Below are 13312 nucleotides of genomic sequence, written 5' to 3' on the forward strand. Positions count from 1 at the left end.
GTTCTTTGGCGTGTTGCGTCGTTGTTCCGGTTTCGCAGTTTCTCCACGGCATGGAGGATTAGGTGGGGGTTTTGGTTGCGCAGCAGACGGAGCTCATGGCCACCATGAAACAAGTGCTTCCGGCGTTGCTCTCCACGCCGTCTGCTCCAGCGCCTTCCCTCCTCCCTTTACCCCGTATGACGAGACGGCGGAGGATTGAGACGCATATGAACATCGCCTTCTGCAGCATTTCCAGGCGTTTCATGTTGCCGATGCGGAGGTATGTCGTTCTCTCTTCTTGTCTTGGATATCTCCCTCGCTGTATCACGTTTTGCGGCAGCTAGCGCCGTTGCAGGAACCCTCGTCCTTGTCTTTTGACGCATTGTGTTCATTGCTGTCTTCATATTATCGCCGCCGCACGCATGTTGTGGCGGCTAGGGTCGAGTTCTATCAATGCAAGAAACAGCCCCATCAGTCTTACCGGGCGTGGGCCGCTACCCTGCACGGTCTTAGTCGCAAGTGTCATTTTGTCACGTAGCAGTCGCGGGAGTCGTATGCCCATGTTATGGTACGCGACGTCATTGTTCGTTCGGCTCCTGATAGGGAAGTCCGGCAACGGGCCCTGCAGTTAGAAGACCCTTCCCTCGAAGAAGTCCTGTCCATTGCTCAATCGTATGAAGTCTCTCACGCAGCAGGTCAACAGCTGGAAGCGTGGTGCGACGTCCACTGTGTCCGGGGTGGACGACGTGCGACCGGTACAATCCGGCCGTTACGGCCGCTCCCGCGCGGCGCGTAAATAGAATTCCGGCCGCCGGCCCCTGTTGCCGTCCTGTGCGTCGTGCTATATACATCACGATCGGTCAAAGTGCCCCCAGCGTTGGGCCGTTTGTCGCAAATGTAATAAAAACGGTCACATTGCTAAAGTTTGCCGCTCAGCCTCAAAAGAATCGAAGGAAGCAAGTACAGAGGACGTGGACGTTGACATTCAGGAAGTTTCATCGGGCCAGGCTCCCGACGCATCGGCACGCAAACTCTTTATCGAGGTGTCGGTTCGGTCGCGCCGGTTACAACTGCAAGTAGATACGGGTGCGGCAGTTTCGTTGTTGAATGCACAAACGTATTCCGACCTTGGATCGCCCCAGTTGGCGCCAGTTTACCGGCGTCTACGCGGTTATGGTTAACGGTTCATTCCCCTACTGGGTCAATTCACTACTGACGTGACTTACAAATCAGTCACTCGGCCTATTAGTTTTATTGTTGTCAGTGATGCGAGCTCCGCTAACCTTTTTGGCCTGGATGCCTTTCAAGCTTTCGGTTTTTCTATCGCTGACACCATACAGTTGGTCTCCGAAGACGTTCCCTATCACTCATTGGAATCTTTGATCTCAGACTTTCCAGATATTTTTGAGGCGGGCCTGGGGCGTGTTTCAGATTTTGCAGCTCACTTAACGTTGAAGGCGTTGGCTCGCCCACGTTTTCTACACGCGAGGCAGATCCCCTTGGCTCTCCGCCCTCAGGTAAAGGAAGAGCTAGACCGGCTGACAGCCCTAGGGGTCGTTCTTCCCATTTCTTCCAGTGAGTGGGCTTCGCCCCTCGTTATTGTCAAGAAGCCCTCGGGAAAATTACGTCTTTGTGGCGATTTTAAGGCCACCATTAATTCCCAATTGGTGATGGACACCTATCCTTTGCTTCGTGCTGATGAATTGTTCTCCGCCATGGCGGGAGGCCACTATTTTTCGAAAATCAATCTGTCAGAGGCTTATCATCAGATACCACTTGATGAGGACTCCAAACGGCTGGCAGTCGTCAACACCCCGTTTGGCCTTTACCAATACCAGTGGTTGGCTTTTGGAATATCCAGTGCCCCGGCGATATTCCAGCGTTATCTTGAGCATGTCATGTCGACAATCCCTCATTGTATTAATTACCTGGATGACATAATTGTCACGGGCTGCAGCACGACAGACCACTTGCACAACCTCCGCACCCTCTTTCTCAAATTAAGGTCTGTGGGCTTGCGTTGCAACCTGCATAAGTCAACCTTCTTCCAACCGTCCATTGAGTATGTGGGCTACACCATATCTCGGCACGGCATCCAGCCACTAGGAAGTTTGGTCCAAGGTATCATCAACCTTCCTCGGCCCACTTCGCTGAAGGAGTTACAAGCTTTTTTAGGCAAGATAGCCTATTACCACCGGTTCATTCCAAGGGCTTCCACTATAGCCCACCCCCTGTACTGCCTTCTGCACAAGGGTGTTCCTTTTGATTGGTCGCCTGCATGTGAACGAGTGTTCACCTCATTGAAGGGCCTCCTCACGTCAGCCCCTTGTTTGGCTACTTTTGATCCCCATAAGCCGTTGGTCCTGGCTACGGATGCTTTGCAGTATGGGGTGGGGGCGGTCCTGGCCCATCGCAACGCAGATGGTACCGAGCAACCACTGACGTTTGCGTCGAAAACGCTTAGTCCCGCGCAGGCCCATTACTCCCAGGTGGAAAAAGAGGCCTTGGCCATTGTCTACGCTGTTACCAAGTTTCACCCTTTCTTGTATGGCACGAAGTTTCAGTTAATCACTGACCATAAGCCGTTAATATCGTTATTTGGCCCCGCCTCTCAGATTCTGGATAGGGCGGCCCACAGACTACAGCGCTGGGCCTCGTTCCTCTCAAAGTACCATTATGACATTCGTTTTCGCCCTACAGGCCAGCATGCCAACGCCGACGCTCTTTCCCGTCTTCCGGTGGGCCCGGACCCTACATTTGATCGAGAGGAGATTATGTGTTTTCATTTGGATGTGGCGTCACGCCAAGCGGTTGATGGCTTCCCGATAACTAGTTCTCGAGTCGCCAGGGAAATGGCAGCTGACCCGGTTCTCTGGCAAGTAGTTCGCCTCCATCAGCAGGGGTGGTCGTCCCACCTCCAGTGGCTCCAGCACCGGCATCGCCGTCATTCGAGATGCCCCAGCGAGAGCCGGCCCCCCTAGCCGGCCCGGTTTCCCAGAGGGCTAATTCCCCTGTGGTCGTCCCTTCCCCTTCATCCCCACCACTGTGTCTTGCCCCTCCTGAGATAGAACAGGATCCAGAGTTCGACAGCTTGTCGCCCGTTCTGTCCCGGGCTCCGGTTGTGGGACGACGGGGGCCTCTTCGTGTGGGTCACTTCCAGCCGTATTCGAAGGTTCCGGCTCGAGGGTTGGCAGATCCCCTAGACTCCGGCCATCCAATGGATGTGGAGGTCATAGCTCCTGCCCGACGCTCCACCTTCCGACGCAGTGGATCACAGTGGCTTCACCCCCCGAAGGAGGAGGAGTGTAGTAGCCACCAGAAAGATCGCGGGAGGCGCACATTGGCATGGCGCGTCATGGACGGTAGTTGCCGCAAGTAGAGTCCCGTCCACCAGAGGGCATGCGAGAATTCGGATGCGCCCTCTGCCGTCGTAACAACAAGAATAACAACAACAACTCCGGCAGCACAGGCCGTGCGCAGTCAGTCAACATCGGGCATGCCTAGGACACAGTCCCGGTATACGCTAAGTGAAGTGCGACGTAACGTGAACAGTGTTACTACACTAAGGAAATGTGAAATACACTGTGACTGAATAATGAGAACTCTGTTGTCTTCTTGTGTAAGCTGCATTATACACCGATTTTTTTTTATGTAGTTCCTAATAAAATGTTGCCAGAGTGTTTTATTGGTCTGTCTGCCAGAGCTACCCTTAAGTTTAGAGTGTGATGATAGCATAACCTGCAGCATAGTTAAAGGTCTATGTCAGATTGGAATGTTTTGTATTTAATATTAGTGATGTTCTATTGCCAGAATAGGAATTACTGGTCTTCCAGTCAAATATTGTTGTTTTGTGAATTTGAAAGGGATGCTAAGGAAATGTGAAATACACTGTGAGTGAATAATGAAAACTCTGTTGTCTTCTTGTTTTAGCAGCGGCATACACTTATATTTTTATTATTTAGTTACTGATGAAATGTTAACAGAGTGTGTTATTGGTCTGTTATACATGCTGCCCTGAAGTTTTCATTGTGATGACAGACTAACCTGTAGCATACCTAAGGATCTAGGTCAGGTTGGAGTGTTGTATGTTCTAACATAAGTGATGTTCAATTGCCAGAATAGAAATTACTGGTCTTCCAGTTAAATATTGTTGTTTTGTGTTAGCTGCATTATACACCGATTTTTCTATTATGTAGTTCCTGATAAAATGTTGCCCAAGTGTTTTATTGGTCTGTCTGCCAGAACTCAGAACTCCCCTGAAGTTTAACGTGTGATGATGGACTCACCTGTAGCGTAGTTAAAGGTCTGTGTCAGGTTGGAATGTTTTGTGTTTAATATTAGTGTTGTTCAATTGCCAGGATAGAAATTACTGGTCTTCCAGTTAAATATTGTTGTTTTGTGAATTTAAAAGAGATGCTAAGGAAATGTGAAATTCACTGTGAGTGAATAGTGAGAACTCTGTTGTCTTCTTGTGTTAGATGCATTATACACTGATTTTTTGATTATGTAGTTCCTGATAAAATGTTGCCAGAGTGTTTTATTGGTCTGTCTGCCAGAGCTGCCCTAGAGTTTAGTGCGTGATGATAGACTAACCTGCAGCATAGTTAACCCTTTCAGGCCTTGTGGTCACAACTGTGTATATAAAGTTTGTTCACTAATATTTCGCTGACAAGATGTGTCAGGTGCATCCAAACCCACTTTTCACATTTGTGTATGTTTCTTTTAGCCATGCTTCAGCAGCTGTGGCTCTCTTGTGAGCCACATAGCAAAATATACTGTCTGGTGTTGTCTCTCTGTGGGAAGCCATTACTCATTGACTTTATTTTTATAATAGTCCTGTTGTGGGTTTTGTTTATGAATGTTTTGTGTGATTTCCTTCTTTTGGAAACATTAGACATTCTTTCAGTGGAATTTTCAGCAATTTAATTCACTTCATATTTGTGTTATGTATCAGGTAAGACTAATGTACACATTTGTGTACAACAGGTTCTTAATGGTGTAAAATAGGAAAATAACCTAAAATATGTGTCAGCTATATTTGCATGGCTATGGTAGTTATGTATGGAAATATTTCAATTAACTTCAGTATCAGCAGCAAGAAAGGAGAGTAATTGACCTGTACATACGATTTTATTTTATATTGCTGGCTTTTGTCTTACAAATATGGATAACGAATATCTTTCTGTGGAGAAAGATTGGGATTTGATTATGGACATAATTGAAAATGGTCTCATTTCTGACATTAGTTTGAGAGGAGTGTACCACTTATTGAAAGGCAGGCTCTACAAATAGTAAGACGTGTTGGAGCAAATAAAGTGGGCGTGAATGATGTGCGTAGAGACACCAAATCTGAAGATGAAGATGATGGTGAGGTGGTGGATGATGAAATGAACTTCTTATGCAATGAAAACAACCCAGACTTGAATAACCTGCGTGACAACATGATGGTGACACCTAAAGAATCCATAAAATGGAAACACAAGCCTCTAAGTACCATTGGAGAGACATACAAAGCTCCAAATTTCGAAGAGTCTCTCTTGTGTTCTCCAATGCAATACTTCAAAAGATATATACCAGATGATTTGTTCACTAGCATGGCAGCACATACTCATATTTATGCATTACAACAAGGCAAAACCTCATTCAAGCAGACAACTCCTCAATCATAAGAGATGCTATTTGGTTTGCATATATTGACTGGCACATTGAAATTTCCAGATTATAAGTGTATTTGGATACAAGCATGAAGATAGGTGTATTTTGGGAAAACACGTCACGAGACAGATTTTTAGAATTACGAACAAATTTACACTTGGTGAACAATCTGGAAAAGCCACCTGAAAATAAGTATAAATTTTACAAAGTCAGGCCAATTTACTTAGTCATTCGAAAATGCTGCAGTGAACTACCTGTAGAAGAGAATGTTGGTGTCAGTGAAGGAAATATTCCTTTCACTGGGAAGTTTTCTGCAAAGCAGTATGTCAAAGGGAAACCAAGTCCATGGGGAATCAAAGTCTTCATGTGAAAAGAGTGGAATAGTGCAAGATTTCCTTTTGTATCAAGATATCAATGCATCAGGTACTGTCCATTTAGATTCAGATTCAGATTCTTTATTAGTCATTCAGCATTATTACATGCAATAGACTTCGTCAGTTCACTTAACCTATTAATTTTATAAAATAAATTTTTACATATTTAAGTTGATATTGGGCATTTCTAAAAATTCTTCTAATGAATAGAATGGATTAGTTAACAAGAAGTTATGAACATTGTCTTTAAATAATTTGGCAGGCTTGATTGACCCATTTTTAGACAGTTTGTTATATATTTCAATTGCCATATACTTATGACTATTGTTAGTTTTAGCTAATCTATTTTGTGGCAACAGCAGAGAAGTACACGTTCTTGTATAGTAGCCATGCCTTTCATTTGTTACACTTAAATTAGGTAGTTCAGCAAGTATGTAGTTAACACTGTCAAGAATATATAAATTAATTACTGTTAAAATTCTCTATTTAATGAACAATGGTTTACAATGTGTTCTATTATCTACCTTAGCCATTACTCTGATTGCTTTCTTTTGGATCACCATAATTTCATTTATTTTTCTGCTGTTTCCCCAGAGTATTAACCCATACCTTAAAACAGATTGAAAAAAGGCAAAGTACGCTGTCCTTACATACTCGAATGTCACACAATACATCAGTCTCTTCAACAAATATATAACATTTGACAACCTAACCACTATGTGATCAACGTGAGAGTTCCACGTTAGACTGTTGTCAAGTACGATACATAAAAACTTTGCCTTTTGTTTTCCTATTTTTGTAGTCTTTGATAGACTGAACCACATATTCTGGGTCTTTTCCTCATTTAATAGCAGACCATTGGCATTAAACCATGATGTTGCATTTTCTTTTGCCAATTTCATATCACTAACAAGGTTATCAAGTACATGGTTTACAGATAGGAAAGTTGTGTCTTCTGCATACATATATGTCTTCACATCTATATTTCCTGGTAAGTCATTTATGTGTACAAGGAAAAGAAGTGGTCCCAATTTAGATCCCTGTGGCACACCGTGATGAATCTCGATTATGTTTGACAGATGACTTCCTGAACTCACCACCTGCTTCCTTTTATTGAGGTATGATTTGATGAGTTTTAAACTTTTATCGCATATTCCATAGTCCTCAAGTTTAGAGAGCAGAAGTGATACTGGAATTAGTGAAATTGGTCTGTAGTTTGCAGGATCTGATTTGACACCCTTCTTAAAGACTGGAGTTACCTTGGATAGTTTGAGAGCAACAGGAAAAAACCCTTCTATGAGACACAGGTTTATGGAATATGTTAATGGTGCTGCAATGTAATGTATGATTTCTTTCAATAGATTGTTTGACATATTAAAAATATCTGTACTGTATGAATTTTTCATTTCTTGGACTATTTTAAGAACTTCATGTTGGCATACCTCTTTGAAGTGTTTCAATGATGATCTGGCCCTATTATGATTTAGGTTTGCTCTCCTCAGATAATCTATACATGTTACATTGGGTTTACTGATCAGCTTTTTGATTTCATGAGCACAGCTTACAAAATATTTATTGAATGTATCTGCTGGTATTGGGACTGTCTTGTCAAAGTTTCTGACTTCACCTTTAACAGTATTAATTACTGACCAGGCTGTTTTGCATTGGTTTCTACTATTTTTTATGAAATTTGAGTTGTATCTAAGTTTCGCCAATTGCAACTCTTTCTTATACAGTTTCTTACTGATTTTTTCGAGATCCTTAATTTCATTAGAATTGTTTACTTTGGCAAGGCGCTTCAACAGCAGTAGCTTATTTTTTAGATTCTCCAGTTCTTTGGTGTACCAAAATTTACCCTTTCTTGTTTTATGGTATTTCTTTTGAACAAGATGGGCTTTTAAAATACCTGTTAAGTAATTGTGGAATGTTCCATAAACTGTTTGGGCACTGGAATCACAGTTTTGAAATAATTTGTCCCAGTTTGTTATGCTCAGCTGGTGTGTTAGTTTTATGAGATTGTGTTTTGTTAATATTAAGGTATTAGATTTTGTTAACTTTTGTGCAGCCTTGCTCTCATCCCCTTTTATAAAAATGTCTTAACTCTACTGTTAACATGGAGTGGTCTGAGAAAACAAACTCCTTTACCTTGGTGGAGTACATATCACATGCACAGTTGACAAAAGCATTATCCAAGCACGCTTGTAGTCTTGTTGGTTCTGAATTTACATGATGGAAGTTGTGCTGCCTTAGCATATTCAGTAACTTATTTACACTGGGTTTGTTACATGTTACATCAAAGCTTGAATTAAAGTCTCCCCCAATTACAGTTACATACTGTTTCCATTTCGTTATGTAGCAGAGTACACTGTCTAAATTATTTAAAAAAGTTTTATCATCTGAGTCAGGGGAATGGTAGATACATACTATGATAAGTTTCATTATATCACATATGATCCCGGTAGTTTCAAAGTGTTTCTCTACACAAGCCCAACTAAGATCTAGTTCTCTACACTCTATTTCATTTGAAACATAGATAACAGTACCACCATTACGGTACTGAGATCTGCAAAAACTGTTTCCATATTTATAACCTTCTGGTACATAGTATTGTATTTGTTCTGGTTTAAGCCAATGTTCTGACAGACATAAGAAAGAATACTTATTCTGTGGCAATGACTCCTCCAGAATTTTAACTTTATTTTCAAGACCCTTAATGTTTGTGACTTATCTGTGAGTTAGCAGGCTGGTTTTTCACATTTTTATTTTCTTCTTGGCTTGAAACCATAAAAAATTATTACTGAATGACACAGATGTATTTTTCCTTTGGCTCCTCCTTAAGCGTTGCTGTGTTGCTGCTCCAGTCGTTGTTGGTTCTGCTACTGCTGCTGCTTCTGCTGATAATGATGGTGCTGCTGCTGTTTCACTTATTTCTGGTGTTTGTTGTTCCGTAACTGCTGTGCCTTTCTGTGAATTATTAACATTTGGAGTGTTCACTTGCATTAATAAAATTTCACATTTGTCTTGGAGAGGTGTAGCTTCACTGACGCAGAAAACAGATCTAGAAAGAACTTGCATTTTCCAGATGATAGAACAATAATGTAACAAACCAGATGTTACTGGGAACAAATCACTAGTGCTGATGACATTACCATGTGTAAGTGGTTAGACTATAGGCCAGTTGTATTGTATTGAAACTTTGTTGGTAAAGGCTCAGTGGATAAAGTTGAGTGTTGGGACAAAAAACACCATAAATATGTGACAGTAGAAAGACCTGAAATAGTGAGAAGATATAATCATGCAATGGATGGACTGTCTGATGAAGAACTGGCTTCAGACATGAGAGTTATACCAAGAAGAAGAGAAGAATTATGAGCAGCTACAGATATACGGTTTGATTCCATTGATCATTTGCCTTTGCATGATGTAGTAGCTCCAATTCACGGCAAATTTCCAAAATGTACAGGGCGTTCTAGAATTCAGTGCAGAAAATGTAAAGTACATTTATGTCTCCAAAAGGACAGAAGTTTTTTTTGCAGTTTCATACGAAACTTTAAAAATCAGTGTTTTGACCATTGTTGTTTAAATAAGAACTGTAATTTGGAATTATTTTTATTGTTTCTTTTGTTTTAAAGGGAAATAAAGAGTGGCATATTTGATCCATAGTGTAAACTTCAGTAATGTATGACATGAAGCTTGAGACCTGATGAACACAATTGTATACATTAAATATCTAGAAAACTAGAGATCAGGTGAAATTTCTTCTTAGAAAGATGTTGTAAGGAGGGTCACCTGAATGTAAAAATGATGTAAGATATTTTTTTAATAAGTAAATAAAAAATCAGGTCTGAAAGGGTTAAAGGTCTATGTCAGGTTGGGTGTTTTGTGTTTAGTATTAGTGATGTTCAATTGCCAGAAAAGAAATTACTGGTCTTCCTGTTAAATATTGTTGTTTTGTGAATTTAAAAGTGATGCAAAGAGAATGCGAATTACAAAGAGAGTGAATAATGAGAACTCTGTTGGCTTCTTGTTTTAGCAGCAGCGTACACTTTTTTTTTATTATGTAGTTACTGATGAAATGTTACCAGAGTGTTTTATTGGTCTGTTGTCCACGCTGCCCTGAAGTTTTGATTGTGATGATAGACTAACCTGTAGCATAGCTAAGGATCTAGGTCAGGCTGGATTGTTATATGTTTTAAAATAAGTGACGTTCAATTGCGAGAATAGAAATAACTGGCCTTCCAGTTAAATATTGTTGTTGTGTGAATTTAAAAGGGATGCTACGAGAATGTGAAATACACTGTGAGTGAGTAATGAGAACTCTGTTGTCTTCTTGTTTTAACAGCGGCATACACTTATTTATTTATTATGTAGTTACAGATAAAATGTTACCAGTGTGTTTTATTGGACTGTCGTCAACGCTGCCCTGAAGTTTTGATTGTGATGACAGACTAACCTGTAGCATAGCTAAGGATCAAGGACAGGATGGAGTGTTGTATGTTTTAACATAAGTGATGTTCAATTGCCAGAATAGAAATTACTGGTCTTCTTGTTAAATATTGTTGTTTTGTGAATTTAAAAGGGACGCTAAGGAAATGTGAAATACACTGTGAGTGAATAATGAGAACTCTGTTGTAGTCTTGTGTTAACTGCATCATACACCGATTTTTTTATTATGTAGTTCCTGGTAAAATGTTGCCTGCGTGTTTTATTGGTCTGTCTGCGGAGCTCCCCTGAAGTTTAATGCGTCCTGATAGATTAACCTGTACCATAGTTAAAGGTCTTTTTTTTTTTTGTGTAGTTCCTGATGAAATGTTGCCAGAGTGTTTAATTGGTCTGTCTGCCAGAGCTCCACTGAAGATTAGGACGTGATGAGGCACTAACTTGTAGCATAGTTAAAGGTCTATGTCAGAATAGAATGTTTTGTGCTTAATATTCGTGATGTTCGACTGCCAGCATAGAAAACACAGGTCCGTCACTTAAATATTGTTGTCTTGTGAATTTGAAAGGGATGCTAAGGAAATGTGAAATACACTGTGAGTGAATAATGAGATGTTTCTTGTATTCGCAACGGCATGCACTAATTTTTTTATTATGTAGTTATTGATGAAATGTTACCAGTGTGTTTTATTGGTCTGTTGTCCATGCTGCCCTGAAGTTTTGATTGTGATGACAGACTAACCTGCAGCATAGCTAAGGATCTAGGTCAGGCTGGAGTGTTTTATGTTATAACATAAGTGATGTTCAATTGCCAGAACAGAAATTACTGGTCTTCTCGTTAAATATTGTGGTTCTGTGAATTTATAAGGGATCCTAAGGAAATGTGAAATATACTGTGAGTGAATAATGAGAACTCTGTTGCCTTCTTGTGTTAGCTGCAATATACATAGATTTTTGTATTATGTAGTTCCTGATAAAATGTTGCCAGAGTGTTTTATTGGTCTGTCTTCCAGAGCTCCCCTGAAGTTTAGTGTGTGATGGTAGACTAACCTATAGCATAGTTAAAGGTCAATGGCAGGTTGGAATTTTTTTGTATTTAATATTAGTGATGTTCAATTACCAGAATAGAAATTACTGGTCTTCCAGTTAAGTATTGTTGTATGGTGAATTTAAAAGGGTTGCTAAGGGTATGTGAAATACACTGTGAGTGAATAATGAGAACCCTGTTGTCATCTTGTGTTAGCTGCTTTATACACAATTTTTTTTATCTGTAGTTCCTGGTAAAACGTTGCCAGAGTGTTTTATTGGTCTGTCTTCCAGAGCTCCCCTGAAGTTTAGTGTGTGATGGTAGACTAACCTATAGATGTATGTTTTAACATAAGTGATGATCAATTGCCAGAATAGGAATTACTGGTCTTCCAGTTAAATATTGTTGTTTTGTGAATTTAAAAGGGATGATAAGGAAATGTGAAATACACTGTGAGTGAATAATGAGAACTCTATTGTCTTCTTGTTTTAGCAGCTGCATACACCTATTCTTTATTATGTAGTTACTGACGAAATGTTACCAGAGTGTTTTATTGGTCTGTTGTCCATGCTGCCCTGAAGTTTTGATTGTGATGACATACTAACCTGTAGCATAGCTAAGGATCTTGGTGAGCCTGGACTGTTGTATGTTTTAACATAAGTGATGATCAATTGCCAGAATAGGAATTACTGGTCTTCCAGTTAAATATTGTTGTTTTGTGAATTTAAAAGGAATGCTAAGAGAAAGTGAAATACATTGTGAGTGAATAATGAGAACTCTATAGTCTTCTTGTTTTAGCAGCTGCTTACATCTATTTTTTATTATGTAGTTACTAATGAAATGTTACCAGAGTGTTTTATTGGTCTGTTGTTCATGCTGCCCTGAAGTATTGTTTGTGATGTCATACTAACCTGTAGCATAGCTAAGGATCTTGGTGAGCCTGGACTGTTGTATGTTTTAACATAAGTGATGATCAATTGCCAGAATAGGAATTACTGGTCTTCCAGTTAAATATTAACGTTTTGTGAATTTAAAAGGGATGATAAGGAAATGTGAAATACACTGTGAGTGAATAATGAGAACTCTGTTGTCTTCTTGTTTAGCAGCTGCATACACCTATTTTTATTATGCAGTGACTGATGAAATGTTACCAGGGTGTTTTATTGGTCTGTTGTCCATGCTGCCCTGAAGTTTTGTTTGTGATGACATACTAACCTGTAGCATAGCTAAGGATCTTGGTGAGCCTGGACTGTTGTATGTTTCAACATAAGTGATGATCAAATGCCAGAATAGGAATTACTGGTCTTCCAGTTAAGTATTGTTGTTTTGTGAATTTAAAAGGGATGATAAGAGAATGTGAAATACATTGTGAGTGAATAATGAGAACTCTGTTGTCTTCTTGTTTTAGCAGTTGCGTAGACCTATTCTTTGTTATGTAGTTACTAACGAAATGTTACCAGTGTGTTTTATTCGTCTGTTGTTCATGCTGCCCTGAAGTTTTGTTTGTGATGGCATACTAACCTGTAGCATAGCTAAGGATCTTATTGAGTCTGTACTGTTGTATGTTTTAAAATAAGTGATCAATTGCCACAATAGGAATTACTGGTCTTCCAGTTAAATATTGTTGTTTTGTGAATTTAAAAGGGATGAAAAGGAAATGTGAAATACACTGTGAGTGAATAATGAGAACTCTGTTGTCTTCTTGTTTCAGCAGCTGCATACACCTATTTTTTATTATGTAGTTACTGATGAAATGTTACCAGGGTGTTTTATTGGTCTGTTGTCCATGCTGCCCTGAAGTTTTGTTTGTGATGACATACTAACTTGTAGCATAGCTAAG

This window comes from Schistocerca americana, chromosome 11, assembly GCF_021461395.2.
Source record: "Schistocerca americana isolate TAMUIC-IGC-003095 chromosome 11, iqSchAmer2.1, whole genome shotgun sequence".
Classification (NCBI taxonomy): domain Eukaryota; kingdom Metazoa; phylum Arthropoda; class Insecta; order Orthoptera; family Acrididae; genus Schistocerca; species Schistocerca americana.